Source organism: Herpailurus yagouaroundi, unplaced genomic scaffold, assembly GCF_014898765.1.
Source record: "Herpailurus yagouaroundi ecotype Mexico unplaced genomic scaffold, PumYag 77, whole genome shotgun sequence".
Classification (NCBI taxonomy): domain Eukaryota; kingdom Metazoa; phylum Chordata; class Mammalia; order Carnivora; family Felidae; genus Herpailurus; species Herpailurus yagouaroundi.
The window spans coordinates 49,225,615-49,243,293 of record NW_024412388.1 but is presented as its reverse complement, the minus strand read 5'-3'; the positions used below and the strand labels follow the sequence as shown (position 1 = coordinate 49,243,293).

Here is a 17,679-nt window from a genome sequence, read left to right as displayed (position 1 = left end):
CTTTTGGCCCTAGGCCAGGATGCACTTCGGGCAGTTCTTCGGAAATAAGAAAGCCTCCGGGACTCTTCCTATACTGCTTACCTGGGTCTGGAGATTCTTGCTACTGGGTGGGGAGAGCACTATCTGCTTGAGGCTTCTGGTGTCAGGCTCACTGGAAAAGGCTGCTGAGGTAGAGTGGGAGCTGCCTCTATCCCTAGTGGGAGCTGCCTCTATCCCTAGCCTTCTCCCATGGGAGGGCTTTTTGCTGAGCTGATGCCTTCACCAAAGCTTGAAAAGAGTGGAAAAATTGACTAGTGTCCTAGGAGTCTTCCAAAGGTGTCAGGGATTCAGTTACCAGCCACAATAGAGGAAGGCTCTGAGGTTACTCAGTCTGGCCTCATTCTCCCACTCCCGCTGCTCATCCAGGTATCCAGGCTGGCCAAGCTATCGGGTCAAGTCTCCAAAGATCTTATGCATTTCAGGCTATTATATCACCTGTACTTAAATCAAGGGCTCAAAGCTGAGCTAGAATTAATGTAGTAAACTATTGTAGAACTGCTATCTTATACAGGAGCTGCTTGTTCTTGGCTTTAGAATCATCCCATGCAGGCCAAAGCTTTGCTTAAGCTTGGTGGAGTTTCGCCGGCAGTGGCCCCAACTTATCCTTTTCCTTGTATTTTTCCACCTTGGCCTACAATCTCCTACAATCTTACCAGGACTGCTCTGCCATTTCACCAGCATGTAAGGTTAAGGAAGACACTGCCAAACTTTTTAAAGGGCTCAACCACAGTCTTCTGGATCTGGTTCACCTTTTTCTGGTTGAGGGCATCCATCCATTTGTGGCCATGTCCAGTGCTGTCACCAAGTTCAGAAAGCCCTGGTCTTGCTCACAAAGAGGGATGGAGAATAAGTCCGAGGGTACCTCTCTCCTCTTCATGTTCTTCTTCCTCTTGCTCTGCTCTTCCAGATGCTAGAGTTTTCCATACTTCCTCTCAAAGTTTCTCTCCACTGTTGTGGAGAGAACAACACTGTTGTTGTTTCCTGGGCTGCCCAGGAAGTTGTTTCACTTAAAGTTAAAAATTATGCCACGGATTAATTCAACACAAATATATGTAGAGGATATTACACATGTAAAAAAAATCTTGCAGAGGGTTGTATCAATGCAGAAACAAGAAGCTAGGAGCAAGGAAGCATTCTCCCCTACAGGTTTCAGAGGGAATATGGCCCTACAAACACTGGATTTCAAATTTTGTGCCTTCAAAACTGTAACACAATAAATGTTTATTGTTTTAAGTCATCTAATTTGTGGCACTCTGTTACGGAAGCCATAGGAAACTAATGTATATCCTCTACACAAACAACTGCCCAGCAAATTAGAGCATTTCAACTCATTTGTGTTGTTCTAAATTAAACTCCTCTGTGAAGAATGCTCTTCACTATTGCTGGAGGTGCTCAAACACAGGAAGACCATTCGGTGGTGATGTTGTTGAGAAATTTAAGTTATTTCTAAGATTCCCACCTAAACCAGATCTTCTGACCTTCAGTAAGATGTGAAGACCTTGGAGGGGATGCATTCTGGGTTTATATTACAATGTTTGGAGGTGGCTCTGACTCATGTTACTAGTTCAGTCAGAGTTTTACAAATTTGCCCCGTCTTGGGGAGCCTGGGTGGCTTAGTCGGTTGAGCGTCCTACGTTGGCTCAGGTCATAATCTCGCGGTTCGTGAGTTTGAGCCCCGCATCGGGCTCTGTGCTAACAGCTCGGAGCCTGCAGCCTGCTTCAGATTCTGTGTCTCCCTCTCTTTCTGCCCCTCCCGTGCTCATGCTCTGTCTCTCTCTCTGTCAAAAATAAATAAACATTTAAAAAAATTTTAACAAATTTGCCCCATCTGATGAGCTCTGGCCATCAATTAGGAAAAGATTTTTTAAGTGCTGCTAAGATCTTTTTCAATGATATATCCACTTTTAAACAATATTCACCGTCCATGGGCATTGTGGATTTAATTGCTTTGTCTGTTTTTTGCCATTTTTTAGCCCTAGAGGGAAAATGTGTGTTTCAGATATAAAATAACCCTCTTGAACCAAGAAAGCAAGAGGAGACTCACCCAGGCACTCCAACAGAGTCCCAAACTCTTCACCTCCTCTTGGATGACATTAGAGGACAACGGCTGTGGAAACTGCCAACATTATAATGAAGCAAACTGCACCAATTTCAAATTTCTCCCCCTGGGTACGTTTCTTGTTGGAAATGAAGCCCCCTGCCTTTTTATTGTTAAAGAATTCTCTTTTCCTTTCTCCCGATTATCCCCCAGTATTGAATATTGATTTATCATTTTCATAAAATTGCAAATGGGGGCCTGTTGCCTGAGACCAGTCATAAATTATGAAAATGTGTTCAGCTCCCCTAGAGGGACTGACTTCTTATGGGGAGAGTTTCCCAGAGCTAAACTTAAGTGCTTTGCATGGGTTTGCCAGGTTTGATGTTTCTGACCCTCTGATAAGGAAGGGATTAACATTTGCTAACAACCTAGTAGGGACCAAATTCTTCTCATGTTACTTAATTTAATGCTATTAACACAATGGTGCATAATCACCCTCTGCTATGACAGAAGACAAAACAGCAGTCCAGGATGGTTTAAAGACTTCTGCGGAAGGGACATAGCCAGGTTCAAACCTAACTTTGTCTGCTTCCTGAAATTTAACACCTTCCCATGTACTCCATTGTCTCTCATTCTAAAGTGGAATAGTAATATCTCAGGAGGGGTGGATAGGGTAGTTTTCATTAACATCAACGTAAGCCTTAGGCTCTTCAAGTTCTGATAGATTTGCTCCAAGGAGCCATTAAGAAAGGCCACTGATCCAAGGGTTATAAATTAACACTTTCTTCATACAGAGCTATAAGCAGCTATTTAAAACCTGGATAATATCGTCCTTAAAATAAGTATCAGTTTTCTGGGTATTTATGCTCTGTCACTCTTGGTTTTTCCATCCTTGACTCCATTAATAGAATTTTTCTTAATTCCTTTTCTCTTTTTATGGCTTTGCAAGGGGCTAATTTGCAGGCAAAATTGCTAATTTTACAGTTGCTTTCTGCTTTGTCAGCATGAGGCTGACTCTCAGAGTTATTAATAGAAGAATAGGATTCCCTTTTCATCCTTTTGCTCTTGACTGTTGTAGGAGGTGGGACAAAATCCATTATTTAATAACATTTGTTCTTCTTGAAAGGTCATCATTCCGGCCTTTCAGTTTCCACTCAACTATAGCAGTATCAGCAGCAACAGCAGCCACTTTCTCTTCCTGAAAGGCTTCTGGAATTCTTCCAGGTTATACAGTTGATGTAAAACTGTCTTTGAGATCCACCTTGGGAATGGGGTCCAGCTGGGAAATTTTCTCAGTATTTCTGCGCATTTTCTAAGGAGTAATTTCTAGCTGTAAGTATTCATAAGTGTCCCAGTCACCTACACTCCTGGAATTGATACTGAATTCGGGATACTCACTTAGGAATTGCATCTGGCCACTATAGCAGAGGATAGAAATAACAGTGTCCAAAACAAGATGGAAATTGATGTTTTGCATAAAATATATCTTAAAGTAGACACTCAGGATTGGTACAGTAAACTCACACTGTCATCAGGGACCCAGGGTCCTTCTGCTGTCCAGTTTTATTGTCACTATCATGTGGTTTCCATCTTCAAGGTTGACCTATGGTCTCAGCCACTGCTCCCAGGACTGTGAATATATGATTCTAAGAAGGTCAGAACATATGAGCAAAGAGTAAAAAGGGACAGATTGAGCTGTCTATCTGTTTCTGATGGAACTTTCCAGCAGTCCTCTTAACAATTTCTGTTTGTGTCCTCAAGCTGCAAAGGAGGCTGGGAACCACAGTGTTCTGTCTGCGTGCTTGCTGCCTCTAATAAAACCCAGGTTCTCTTACTACAGAGAAAGGGGAGGACAATATTAGAGAGGCCAGCTGTCTGCTGCATAGGACCAAGAGAATGACTAAATAAATTAAGGCAATGTGACTTTATTAAGCACCTATTTTGTTTACAAATGAATAGAAAGTTTTGATTCATTTCTTTAAGGAACCAAAGCTTACCTACCTTTTGCTCATGCCTTCTTCTTAGCCTAGAGTGCTAAGGCTCACCTAAAAACGTGCTCACCTAAAACACGCATTAATTATTCATTTCCTGCTCACCTAAAAACGTGCATTAATTATTCAAAGTTGTTCTCAAATATCACTGCTGTCCGATGCTTCCCTGAAAGACTGTTCCCAGGAAGAATTCATTGACTACTCGATTCTGTCCCTATACACTTTATCCTTACTTCTATTATGCCACTTACTTCCTCGGAGGTGGAGGCGGTATACTGAAGTGAAGAGGGGCAGGTACCACACCCCCCACGTCTGCCACCTACTAGCATCGGGCCACATACTTTTGCCCTTTGAGTTTTCTGTCTTCAGAATAGAGATAGAGATCGCTCAATTCCACCTCTAGGGCTCTTGCAAAGATTAAATGAGATAATGTGTGCAAAGCACAGTTTCAGGCAATACTTACTTTAGTTTATCTCAGCATGCTGTTTTATGTGCCTTTTACGAGTTCCAGAAAAAAGAAATAAACTTCTAAGCCACTGTTATTTTGTGGGGTTTCTTTTTAGAACAATGAACAGAAATTTAATATTCTAATTAGTAAAGTTTGTGGAGATCTGTTATTTAAACACCTTTCCTTAAAAGCCTATTTAAAGATACACCTCATGGGGCACCTGGGTGGCTCAGTCAGTTAAACGTCTGACTCAGGTCATAATCTCCCCGCTCGTGGGTTTGAGCCCTATGTTGGGCTCTGTGCTGACAGCTCAGAGCCTGGAGCCTGCTTCAGATGCTGTGTCTCCCTCTCTCTCTGCCCCTCTCCTGCCCATACTCTGTCTCGTTCTCTCAAAAATAAATAAACATTAAAAATTTTTTAAAATAAATAAGTAAATAAATAGAGATATACCTCATGCAAAGGAGAAATATATCAAAATTCAGTGGTCAAAAGTGGGGAAGTTTAATACGAAAAGACACAATGAACACTAACCCATGCAGCTGAGAATTGAGCCTAAATAATGATAGTTAGAAAACCATCTCTTGGAAATCAAAAATACATAAATGTGAAAAAACAATAGATTAAGTATAATAGAAAGGCATAAAATGTCCAGATCATACAAATAGAAACAAAAAATAGAGCAAAAGAGCATTAATTGATGAAGGTAAAACCATGTGATTTGTCTTCATTTTTCACCAGTGAGTTAATAGATTTATGTTAGAATAGATAGGATTTCATAATAGAGCACATATTATGAAATATAAATGTCAGTTACTTAAAGTTATAAATATAATTCTGAATGGAGCTAAAAGCCAACTGTATACCTTTCAAATTTCTAAATGAGAAGAACAATGACAAAATTCTCTACCTATGAATAAAGGTAAAAATTTTTAATTTTTTTAAGTTTATTTATTTATTTTGAAAGAGACAGAGACAGTGTGAGTCGGGGAGGGGAAGGAAGAGAGGGAGAGAGAGAAACCCAAGCAGGCTCCATGCTGTCAGCACAGAGCCCAACACAGGGCCCGAACTCACAAAACCATGAGATCATGACCTGAACAGAAACCAAGAGTGAGATGCTCAACTGACTGAGCCACCCAGGCACGTCAAGATGAAATTTTTAATGGAAGGAAAAAGGACATATTCTTTTAAAAATACCAGGTGTAAATGGAAAAGACAGATGTAAAACTGTAAGAATTTTGTTGAAGCAATATTTGGTAATTACAATAGAATAAATAAATTGTAGTTTAAATGTTTACATTAAATCAAAATAAAAAGTGATACGTCTAAAACAAAACATCTTCAAAAAAACTGATGAAAAGGAAGGGCAGATGAAAAGCTTGACTAATAAAAAATAAGAATACATTATTATTATTATCAGAAAGACTTGGAATCAAGGTAAAATTGATTAAGCGTCCTAGATAAGGAGGTTTACTAAAAACACAATATCATATGAGACAATAACTAGTGACTTTTAAAGTACTCAAATAAGTTGAACCAAGTATATAGAGCAAAACTCATGAAAATGGAGGCTAAATAGCTCAGAATTTCTAGCCACAGAGCACTCAAATAATACAAAAGTAATTTCAAATAATAGGTAGATATAAGCAAGCTAGAGAAATAAATACGTAAATAAATAAAAATAGAGCTGAATCAAATTTTATCATCTGTAAATATAAAATACACGTTCTTTTTTATGGACCCATGGAATAGCTTTAGTAATGATCACATATTAGAAAAATTTTAAAACCTCCATAAAACTCAGAAAATAAGACTATCACACACTATACTTTCTGGCAAAAGTGTGATAATACTAAAAGCTAATAAAGCAGACATAAAAAAAATTCCCGGCCTCTTTAATTTGGATGTCAAAAGGAAGGACATCTAGAAAATACCTAGAGATATCTGGAAAATTACAAAATTAAAACACTAATATCGTAATGCATGTAACTTTGCCAAAAATGGACTATAAGAAAAATTCACAGAATCTAAGTAAATTAGAATATATTAATTATATATTTAATTAAGACTTAGAAAATAGATTAAACAATCTAATTGCTGACTAAATCCCAGGAGAGTTCCTTTGAAGAAATAAATGAAATAAATCAACCATTATTATTTTGAAGAAAAATAAGTGGGAGAAAACAAAACATATGAAATAAGGGATGAACTGGAGACAAAGGTCTTGAAGTTACAGGGGAAATTAATGCAAATGATATTTGTGCAATCTATTGTAAAAATTTTTTAGGTTCTGGATGAAAGTGACTATTTTCTAGGGAAATACATGGCTTTAAAAGTAGATTCAAGGAAAAAAAATTCTAGATTTTTTTTTTTCTGTAAATATGGTCCACTGAAAATTCTGTCTACTCTCTTTCTGTAAAATACCTAGAAATAATGATAAAATACAAGGGAGGAGGGCATTTTTGAATGCAGAACTCAGCTTACAAGACCATAAGTAAAATTCTTAATTATGAAATATAAAATAAGAGCATGGACTCAGACAGGTAAGCAAACACTTTAAATGGTAACTGCCCTTTGTATATTTATAGATTCAAATATGTATTGCAAACTTCTCATTGTCCAGAATGAGATTAGGAGATCTAAGGCCAGTACAAGGTAGAAAATAGAAATGGAGACCCCTCAAAGAGCTGAGATTCCCAAATCATTAACAAAAGTGTAAACTAAAAAAAGGGGGGGAAAGGAAAAATGCGCTGCATGGAAAGTTTACTCTTTTAGCATTGGATAGGAATGAAAAGGAGAAAAAGTATTTCCCCTGTGAATTGATGCCTGTATCAACAGTATCATCTTTCCTAAAACCACAACCTAAACATTTAATTTAAAGGTCTTCTTTTTTAACAAATATTATTAATATCTATTTTTGGGAGAGAGAGACAGAGACAGAGACAGAGTATGAGCATGAGGGGAGGGACAGAGAGAGGGAGACACAGAATCCAAAGTAGGCTCCAGGCTCTGACCTGTCAGCACAGAGCCCGATACAGGGCTTGGACTCATGAACCACAAGACCATGACCTGAGCCGAAGCTGGACGCTTAACTGACTGAGCCACCCAGGTGCCCTTAATTTAAAGGTCTTCTGGGTCAAGAGCACTTTCCAGCACTTAAAATAAGCAAACATAATTCATTCTTGAAAAATATACCTTTAATCTAGGTCCAACGGAAGCCCCATAATAAATTTCATAGTAAAATAATTTCAAATATAATTTCACAGTAAAAATGTGCAAAGCACATGTAGCACAAAGCATACAAATGTAGCACAGAGCAAAACCTCCATGAGTGACAGCAGAAAATGTCCACAGCAGGGAGGAGAGAGGGAAGATGGCGGCGTAGGAGGACGCTGGGCTCACCGCGCGTCCTGCTGATCACTTAGATTCCACCTACACCTGCCTAAATAACCCAGAAAACCACCAGAGGATTAGCAGAACGGAGTCGCCGGAGCCAAGCGCAGACGAGAGGCCCACAGAAGAGGGTAGGAAGGGGGGCGAGGCGGTGCGCGCTCCACGGACTGGCGGGAGGGAGCCGGGGCGGAGGGGAGGCTGGCCGGCCAAGCAGAGCCTCCGAGTCTGGCTTGCAAAAAGCGGAGGGGCCTGACGGACTGTGTTCCGACAGCAAGCGCGACTTAGCGGCTGGGAGGTCATAAGTTAACAGCTCTGCTCAGAAAGCGGGAAGGCTGGAGGACAAAGGGAAGGAGAGCTGCTGAGCCCCCGGACGACAGAGCTCAGTTTGGTGGGGAACAAAGGCGCTCACCACCGCCATCTCCCCCGCCCATCCCCCAGCCAAAATCCCAAAGAGAACCAGTTCCTGCCAGGGAACTTGCTCGCTCCGCGCAAACACCCAACTCTGCGCTTCTGCGGAGCCAAACCTCCGGCAGCGGATCTGACTCCCTGCTGCTGCCACAGGGCCCCTCCTGAAGTGGATCACCTAAGGAGAAGCAAGCTAAGCCTGCCCCTCCTGCCCCTGTGCACCTTGCCTACCCACCCCAGCTAAGACGCCAGATCCCCAGCATCACAAGCCTGGCAGTGTGCAAGTAGCCCAGACAGGCCACCCCACCCCACAGTGAATCCCGCCCCTAGGAGAGGGGAAGAGAAGGCACGCACCAGTCTGACTGTGGCCCCAGCGGTGGGCTGGGGGCAGACATCAGGTCTGACTGCGGCTCCGCCCACCAACTCCAGTTATACACCACAGCACAGGGCAAGTGCCCTGCAGGTCCTCACCACGCCAGGGACTATCCAAAATGACCAAGCGGAAGAATTCCCCTCAGAAGAATCTCCAGGAAATAACAACAGCTAATGAGCTGATCAAAAAGGATTTAAATAAAATAACAGAAAGTGAATTTAGAATAATAGTCATAAAATTAATCGCTGGGCTTGAAAACAGTATAGCTGACAACAGAGAATCTCTTGCTACAGAGATCAAGGGACTAAGGAACAGTCACGAGGAGCTGAAAAACGCTTTAAACGAAATGCATGACAAAATGGAAACCACCACGGCTCGGATTGAAGAGGCAGAGGAGAGAATAGGTGAACTAGAAGATAAAGTTATGGAAAAAGAGGAAGCTGAGAAAAAGAGATAAAAAAATCCAGGAGTATGAGGGGAAAACGAGAACTAAGTGATACGCTAAAAAGAAATAATATACGCATAATTGGTATCCCAGAGGAGGAAGAGAGAGGGAAAGGTGCTGAAGGGGTACTTGAAGAAATAATAGCTGAGAACTTCCCTGAAGTGGGGAAGGAAAAAGGCATTGAAATCCAAGAGGCACAGAGAACTTCCTTCAGACGTAACTTGAATCGATCTTCTGCACGACATATCATAGTGAAACTGGCAAAATACAAGGATAAAGAGAAAATTCTGAAGGCAACAAGGGGTAAACGTGCCCTCACATATAAAGGGAGACCTATAAGACTCGTGACTGATCTCTCTTTTGAAACTTGGCAGGCCAGAAAGAATTGGCACGAGATTCTCAGTGTGCTAGACAGAAAAAATATGCAGCCGAGAATCCTTTATCCAGCAAGTCTGTCATTTAGAATAGAAGGAGAGATAAAGGTCTTCCCAAACAAACAAAAACTGAAGGAATTTGTCACCACTAAACCAGCCCTACAAGAGATCCTAAGGGGGACCCTGTGAGACAAAGTACCAGAGACATCACTACAAGCATAAAACATACAGACATCACAATGACTCTAAACCCATATCTTTCTAGAATAACACTGAATGTAAATGGATTAAATGCGCCAACCAAAAGACATAGGGTATCAGAATGGATAAAAAAACAAGACCCATCTATTTGCTGTCTACAAGAGACTCATTTTAGACCTGAGGACACCTTTAGATTGAGAGTGAGGGGATGGAGAACTATTTATCATGCTACTGGAAGCCAAAAGAAAGCTGGAGTAGCCATACTTCTATCAGACAAACTAGACTTTAAATTAAAGGCTGTAACAAGAGATGAAGAAGGACATTATATAATAGTGACAGGGTCTATCCATCAGGAAGAGCTAACAATTATAAATGTCTATGCGCCGAATACCGGAGCGCCCAAATATATAAAACAATTACTCATAAACATAAGCAACCTTATCGATAAGAATGTGGTAATTGCAGGGGACTTTAACACCCCACTTACAGAAATGGATACATCATCTAGACACACGGTCAATAAAGAAACAAGGGCCCTGAATGAGACATTGGATCAGATGGACTTGACAGATCTATTTAGAACTCTGCATCCCAAAGCAACAGAATATACTTTCTTCTCGAGTGCACATGGAACATTCTCCAAGATAGATCATATACTGGGTCACAAAACAGCCCTTCATAAGTTTACAAGAATTGAAATCATACCATGCATACTTTCAGACCACAATGCTATGAAGCTTGAAATCAACCACAGAAAAAAGTCTGGAAAACCTCCAAAAGCATGGAGGTTAAAGAACACCCTACTAACGAATGAGTGGGTCAACCAGGCAATTCGAGAAGAAATTAAAAAATATATGGAAACAAACGAAAATGAAAATACAACAATCCAAACGCTTTGGGACGCAGCGAAGGCAGTCCTGAGAGGAAAATACATTGCAATCCAGGCCTATCTCAAGAAACAAGAAAAATCCCAAATACAAAATCTAACAGCACACCTAAAGGAAATAGAAGCAGAACAGCAAAGGCAGCATAAACCCAGCAGAAGAAGAGAAATAATAAAGATCAGAGCAGAAATAAACAATATAGAATCTAAAAAAACTGTAGAGCAGATCAACGAAACCAAGAGTTGGTTTTTTGAAAAAATAAACAAAATTGACAAACCTCTAGCCAGGCTTCTCAAAAAGAAAAGGGAGATGACCCAAATAGATAAAATCATGAATAAAAATGGAATTATTACAACCTACCCTCAGAAATACAAGCAATTATCAGGGAATACTATGAAAAACTATATGCCAACAAATTGGACAACCTGGAAGAAATGGACAAATTCCTAAACACCCACACACTTCCAAAACTCAATCAGGAGGAAATAGAAAGCTTGAACACACCCATAACCAGCAAAGAAATTGAATCAGTTATCAAAAATCTTCCAACAAATAAGAGTCCAGCACCAGATGGCTTCCCTGGGGAGTTCTACCAGACATTTAAAGCAGAGATAATACCTATCCTTCTCAAGCTATTCCAAAAAATAGAAGGGAAGGAAAACTTCCAGACTCATTCTATGAAGCCAGTATTACTTTGATTCCTAAATCAGACAGAGACCCAGTAAAAAAAGAGAACTACAGGCCAATATCCCTGATGAATATGGATGCAAAAATTCTCAATAAGATACTAGCAAATCGAATTCAACGGCATATAAAAAGAATTATTCACCATGATCAAGTGGGATTCATTCCTGGGATGCAGGGCTGGTTCAACATTCACAAATCAATCAACGTGATACATCACATTAACAAAAAAAAAGAGAAAAACCATATGGTCCTGTCAATCGATGCAGAAAAGGCCTTTGACAAAATCCAGCACCGTTTCTTAATAAAAACCCTTGAGAAAGTCGGGATAGAAGGAACATACTTAAAGATCATAAAAGCCATTTATGAAAAGCCCACAGCTAACATCATCCTCAACGGGGAAAAACTGAGAGCTTTTTCCCTGAGATCAGGAACACGACAGGGATGCCCACTCTCACCGCTGTTGTTCAACATAGTGCTGGAAGTTCTAGCATCAGCAATCAGACAACAAAAGGAAATCAAAGGCATCCAAATTGGCAAAGATGAAGTCAATCTTTCGCTTTTTGCAGATGACATGATAGTATACATGGAAAATCCGACAGACTCCACCAAAAGTCTGCTAGAACTGATACATGAATTCAGCAAAGTTGCAGGATACAAAATCAATGTACAGAAATCAGTTGCATTCTTATACACTAACAATGAAGCAACAGAAAGACAAATAAAGAAACTGATCCCATTCACAATGGCACCAAGAAGCATAAAATACCTAGGAATAAATCTAACCAAAGATGTAAAGGATCTGTATGCTGAAAACTATAGAAAGCTTATGAAGGTAATTGAAGAAGATTTAAAGAAATGGAAAGACATTCCCTGCTCATGGATTGAAAGAATAAATATTATCAAAATGTCAATACTACCCAAAGCTATCTACACATTCAATGCAAGCCCAATCAAAATTGCACCAGCATTCTTCTCAAAACTAGAACAAGCAATCCTAAAATTCATATGGAACCACAAAAGGCCCCGAATAGCCAAAGTAATTTTGAAGAAGAAGACCAAAGCAGGAGGCATCACAATCCCAGACTTTAGCCTCTACTACAAAGCTACCATCATCAAGACAGCATGGTATTGGCACAAAAACAGACACATAGACCAATGGAATAGAATAAAAACCCCAGAACTAGACCCACAAACGTATGGCCAACTCATCTTTGACAAAGCAGGAAAGAACATCCAATGGAAAAAAAGACAGTCTCTTTAACAAATGGTGCTGGGAGAACTGGACAGCAACATGCACAAGGTTGAAACTAGACCACTTTCTCACACCATTCACAAAAATAAACTCAAAATGGATCAAGGACCTGAATGTGAGACAGGAAACCATCAAAACCTTAGAGGAGAAAGCAGGAAAAGACCTCTCTGACCTCAGCCGTAGCAATCTCTTACTCAACACATCCCCAAAGGCAAGGGAATTAAAAGCAAAAGTGAATTACTGGGACCTTATGAAGATAAAAAGCTTCTGCACAGCAAAGGAAACAACCAACAAAACTAAAAGGCAACCAACGGAATGGGAAAAGATATTTGCAAATGACATATCGGACAAAGGGCTAGTATCCAAAATCTATAGAGAGCTCACCAAACTCCACACCTGAAAAGCAAATAACCCAGTGAAGAAATGGGCAGAAAACATGAATAGACACTTCTCTAAAGAAGACATCCGGATGGCCAACAGGCACATGAAAAGATGTTCAGCGTCGCTCCTTATCAGGGAAATACAAATCAAAACCACACTCAGGTATCACCTCACGCCAGTCAGAGTGGCCAAAATGAACAAATCAGGAGACTATAGATGCTGGAGAGGATGTGGAGAAACGGGAACCCTCTTGCACTGTTGGTGGGAATGCAAATTGGTGCAGCTGCTCTGGAAAGCAGTGTGGAGGTTCCTCAGAAAATTAAAAATAGACCTACCCTATGACCCAGCAATAGCACTGCTAGGAATTTATCCAAGGGACACAGGAGTACTGATGCATAGGGGCACTTGTACCCCAATGTTCATAGCAGCACTCTCAACAATAGCCAAATTATGGAAAGAGCCTAAATGTCCACCAACTGATGAATGGATAAAGAAAGTGTGGTTTATATACACTATGGAATACTACGTGGCAATGAGAAAAAATGAAATATGGCCTTTTGTAGCAACGTGGATGGAACTGGAGAGTGTGATGCTAAGTGAAATAAGCCATACAGAGAAAGACAGATACCATATGGTTTCACTCTTATGTGGATCCTGAGAAACTTAACAGGAACCCATGGGGGAGGGGAAGGAAAAAAAAAAAAGAGGTTAGAGTGGGAGAGAGCCAAAGCATAAGAGACTGTTGAGAACTGAGAGCAAACTGAGGGTTGATGGGGGGTGGGAGGGAGGAGAGGGTGGGTGATGGGTATTGAGGAGGGCACCTTTTGGGATGAGCACTGGGTGTTGTATGGAAACCAATTTGACAATAAATTTCATATATAAATAAAAATTAAAAAAAAATAAATAAAAAAAAAAAGAAAATGTCCACAGCAAAAATAAACTCCTAAAGACCATATACATAAGTATATGTTCAATATGTTTGAAGAAATAAAAGAGGAATTTCAAATAAAGGCCACACAATTATTAAAACAAACCCAGAGACTTGAAAAAGAATCAAAAGGAAATTATAAATGTTGAATGTATAATAATTGAAGTCAACAACTTAAACAATACATTAGGTATCAGACAAGATAGCTAAAGAGTGAATGAATTGAAAAAACATCTCATGAAAGACCCACAATGTAATACAAACTAAGATAGGGACAATGTAAGAGTTCATGAGACTTAAGCAAAAAAAATGGAGAGGTCTAATATGTATCTAATTATAGTTCTGTTGAAAGTTGAGTTTAAAAAAATAGAAAAGAGAGGACACCTGGGTGCCTCACTTCATTGAACATCTGACTATTGATTTCAGTGCAGGTCATGATTCCAATATCACGGAACGAGCCCCACATCAGGCTCTGTGCGGAGTGTGGAGCCTGCTTAAAATTCTCAGCCTCTCTCACTCTGCTTCTCTCCTCCACTCTCTCTCTCTTTCTAAAATTAAAAAAAAATTTTTTTTAGTGGAGAAGAAAGGATATTTGAAGAAACAATCACTAAGAATTTCTCAACCTTGATGACAACAGTCTAATGAATCCCAAGCTGGATAAATAAAACAAATCTACACTTGGCCATATCAGATCAATACCAAACAATATCAAAGAAAAGACCAATTTTAAGAATAAAGAGAAGAGTTAACTCACCAACAACGGAACAATAATTAAACTAATAATTAACTTCTCAAAAACCATAATAGCAACTTAAAGAGAGAGAAAGAAAATATATACATAGAATGCTATTAGAAAATAGCTGGAATCTTAGAGTTGTATATACAGTGAAAATATTTTTCAAAATTACAGGGAAAAAATAGGTTTTTAGGTAAACAAAATTGAGAAAGTTTACCACCAATAAACCTTCAATAAAGAGAACTACAAAAGATGTATTCCAGGAAAATATTACCAGCCCCACAAGAAAAGCTGGAGAAACCAGAAGGAATATTGAACAAATAATAAGGTTAACATGTGGAAATAGAAACATTGACTCTATAAAAAAGTAAATAATAATTTTCAACTTGTAGGTTTAAAATAAAACTATTTGAAGCTAAAATATTGTAAAAGACACCATATAAGCCAGTTGGTAAACCATTAGAATTAGAGTATTTTAAGATGTTTATATTATTCAGAGGAAGGGGAAAGATGTTATTCGTAATTTAGACTTTAAGTGTAAATACTTAAATTTCAAGGTTGACCAGAAAAAAATAAAAGAAATAGTATATCACTTTAAAATTAGTAAAAGGAGAAAAATGGTATGAGATTTTTAAAAATTTCATCCTAAAGAAGATAAGGAAGAAAGGCAAAGACACAGAAGAAGTAAAATTAATAAAAAGCACCAAAAAAGGTGCTAAAAATAAATCCAAATGCAACAATAATTACAACAAATACGACTAGATTAAAATTCTAAATAAAATTCTTTAGTTTGGACTTTTTTTGATACTAACATTTGTTATTTGTAAGTAATATATGTAAAGCCATCAAGACACCAAAATATTAAAATGAAATGGAAGAAATGTGACTTCTCAGACATATGCTATCCAAAAGAAATTTATGTCAGCCATGCCAAAATTAAATAAAATTGATGTGAAAGCGAAAAGCATTTTTTAAAAGGGAAAAGATTATCATGTAATAGTGAAAGTTTTCATTCTCCTAGAATTTTAATGATTTTAAATCTGTATGCACTTCAAAAGGTGACCTCAAAAATACATAAGGCAAAAACAAAGTGAAACTTGAGGTAAAAATGGATAAACTGAAGACTCATTAGAATATTTAAAATAATTATCTGTCTAAAATTAAGCACAACAATCACTAAAGATATGGAAAATTTGAACAACACAACTAACAAGTTTGGCCTAATGAACATATATGTAAACAGTCTTGCATCAGTGTTGGAGAACACATATCCTGTTTAAGCACACTTAGACCCTTTATGAAAAATTATGTCCTATTCCCTGAAGTAAGTCTCAACCAATTTCAAGGATGTGTCACCATACAGACCATATTCTCTGACCACAATATAACTAATGCAATGGAAAGTTACTTGCAAAAAGATATTTTAAAACAATATACCACTGAAAATTTTTAAATTTACTTTTTTTAAATATTCAAGTATTACTGACATCCAGTGTTGTATTAGTTTCAGGTGTACAACATATCGATTCAACAATTCTATACATTATAAATGCTCACCATGGTAAGTATCATCATCATCTGTTACTAACCTCACTGAGATACAATTCTCTACTTACTGTCCAATGTTCTCACAGCAGAACTAGTTAGAGAAAAAAAAAAAAAACCCTACTGATTGCTCTCATTTGAAATTCAGAATAGTTAAACTCACGCAGAACTTCAACTTTAAGGTTGCTTGATAATTATGCTAATTTCACTCACTCTCCTACTCTGTTACATGACTATTCCAGCTATATTCTCTCTCCTCAAACTGCTACACCTACTCCCATTCTTGGTCTCAGCTTAAGACCTTGCTTACTATTTCCCTCAGAAGGAAGAAGTAATCAGAAGAGAACTTTGACAAGCTCACATCACAAAATAAATTTACTTATTTCTTCCTGACCCTCTGTTTTAATGCCCAAACTCTTCACATACCCCTGTACAGATCTCAACCCTTCCACTCTTACACCACATCCCATTTCCTGACACCTCCTCAAGAACATAGCTCCAGCAACTCCACTTTATTTCCTATATCATCAATTTTCATAATCACATAGACATGCAAATTTTCCATTTATAAAGAGAACATGTTTTCATTCATGTACCACACTATTTCCTTCTGCTTTTTTATAGAAAAAAATCCTTATGGCAGCCATTAAAATGCCTCTGGCAACCTCCAACTACAGGGAGTGTAACTAAAAGCCCAGTTGCTGTGCTCTGAAATCCACCTCTACATTTGCACAAAGGCCATGTGTCCCACAGCTACCTCTAGTCAATGACTAAGTGCAGCATGACCCTAAAGCAGGTACACTTAGTCCACTGAAATGGGAATCCTCTGATGGCAGACCTTGGTTCAAGGACTCTGACAACCTGTAGAAATGTCTTTAAGATGCACAACATCTGATGTGTCCCCCCGACCTTCGACCCCTTTCTCTTTCTTGCAAGGTCAGGCTTGCATCACACTCAGGGGACTCTACCAGGTCTTTTAGCTCCCCCTCCATTTTCTCCAACACAGCTATGTTCACTAAATGAATCCTTGTACATATAATTCCATCTTGGAATGTGCTTCTCAGAGGACAGCATAACACACTCCTCTAAAGAGCCCACTTTCCTCACTCTCTAATTCATCTCCTCTCACTTTGTCTTGAGTCCAGTCCAGTCCAAATTTTGAGCCATAGCTCCATTACACCTGTTCTTGTCAGAACATCTATAATTCCAGATCGCTATTTTGAAAGATTAAATGATAAACTGAAAGATTGAATCTTATCCACATCTTAATTTGCTCTACTAGCAACATTTAATATAGTTCCTCTCTCCCTCTTCCTTTACACAATGAGCTTATAGGACACACTAAACTGCATCTTGTTTATCCAATTATTTCTCAATTTCTCCATTTGGTTGTTTTATTGTTATCTTAGATTTGACCTGTCCAAACCTGGGGGTTTGGGACACCTGGGTGGCTCAGTTGGTTAAGCATCTGGGTTCTTGGGGTTGAGCTTCACATCAGGCTCTGTACTGACAGCTCAGGGCCTGCTGGAATTCACTTCCTCTCTCTGTCCCTCACCCTGCTC

At 39.0% G+C, this 17,679-nt stretch overlaps 1 pseudogene; it reads right to left on the bottom strand.

Moving 5' to 3' along the window:
• Positions 1-330: 330 nt before the first annotated feature.
• Positions 331-17,109, bottom strand: LOC121017697 (bridging integrator 3-like; annotated as a pseudogene).
• Between the last annotated feature and the right edge of the window lie 570 nt (positions 17,110-17,679).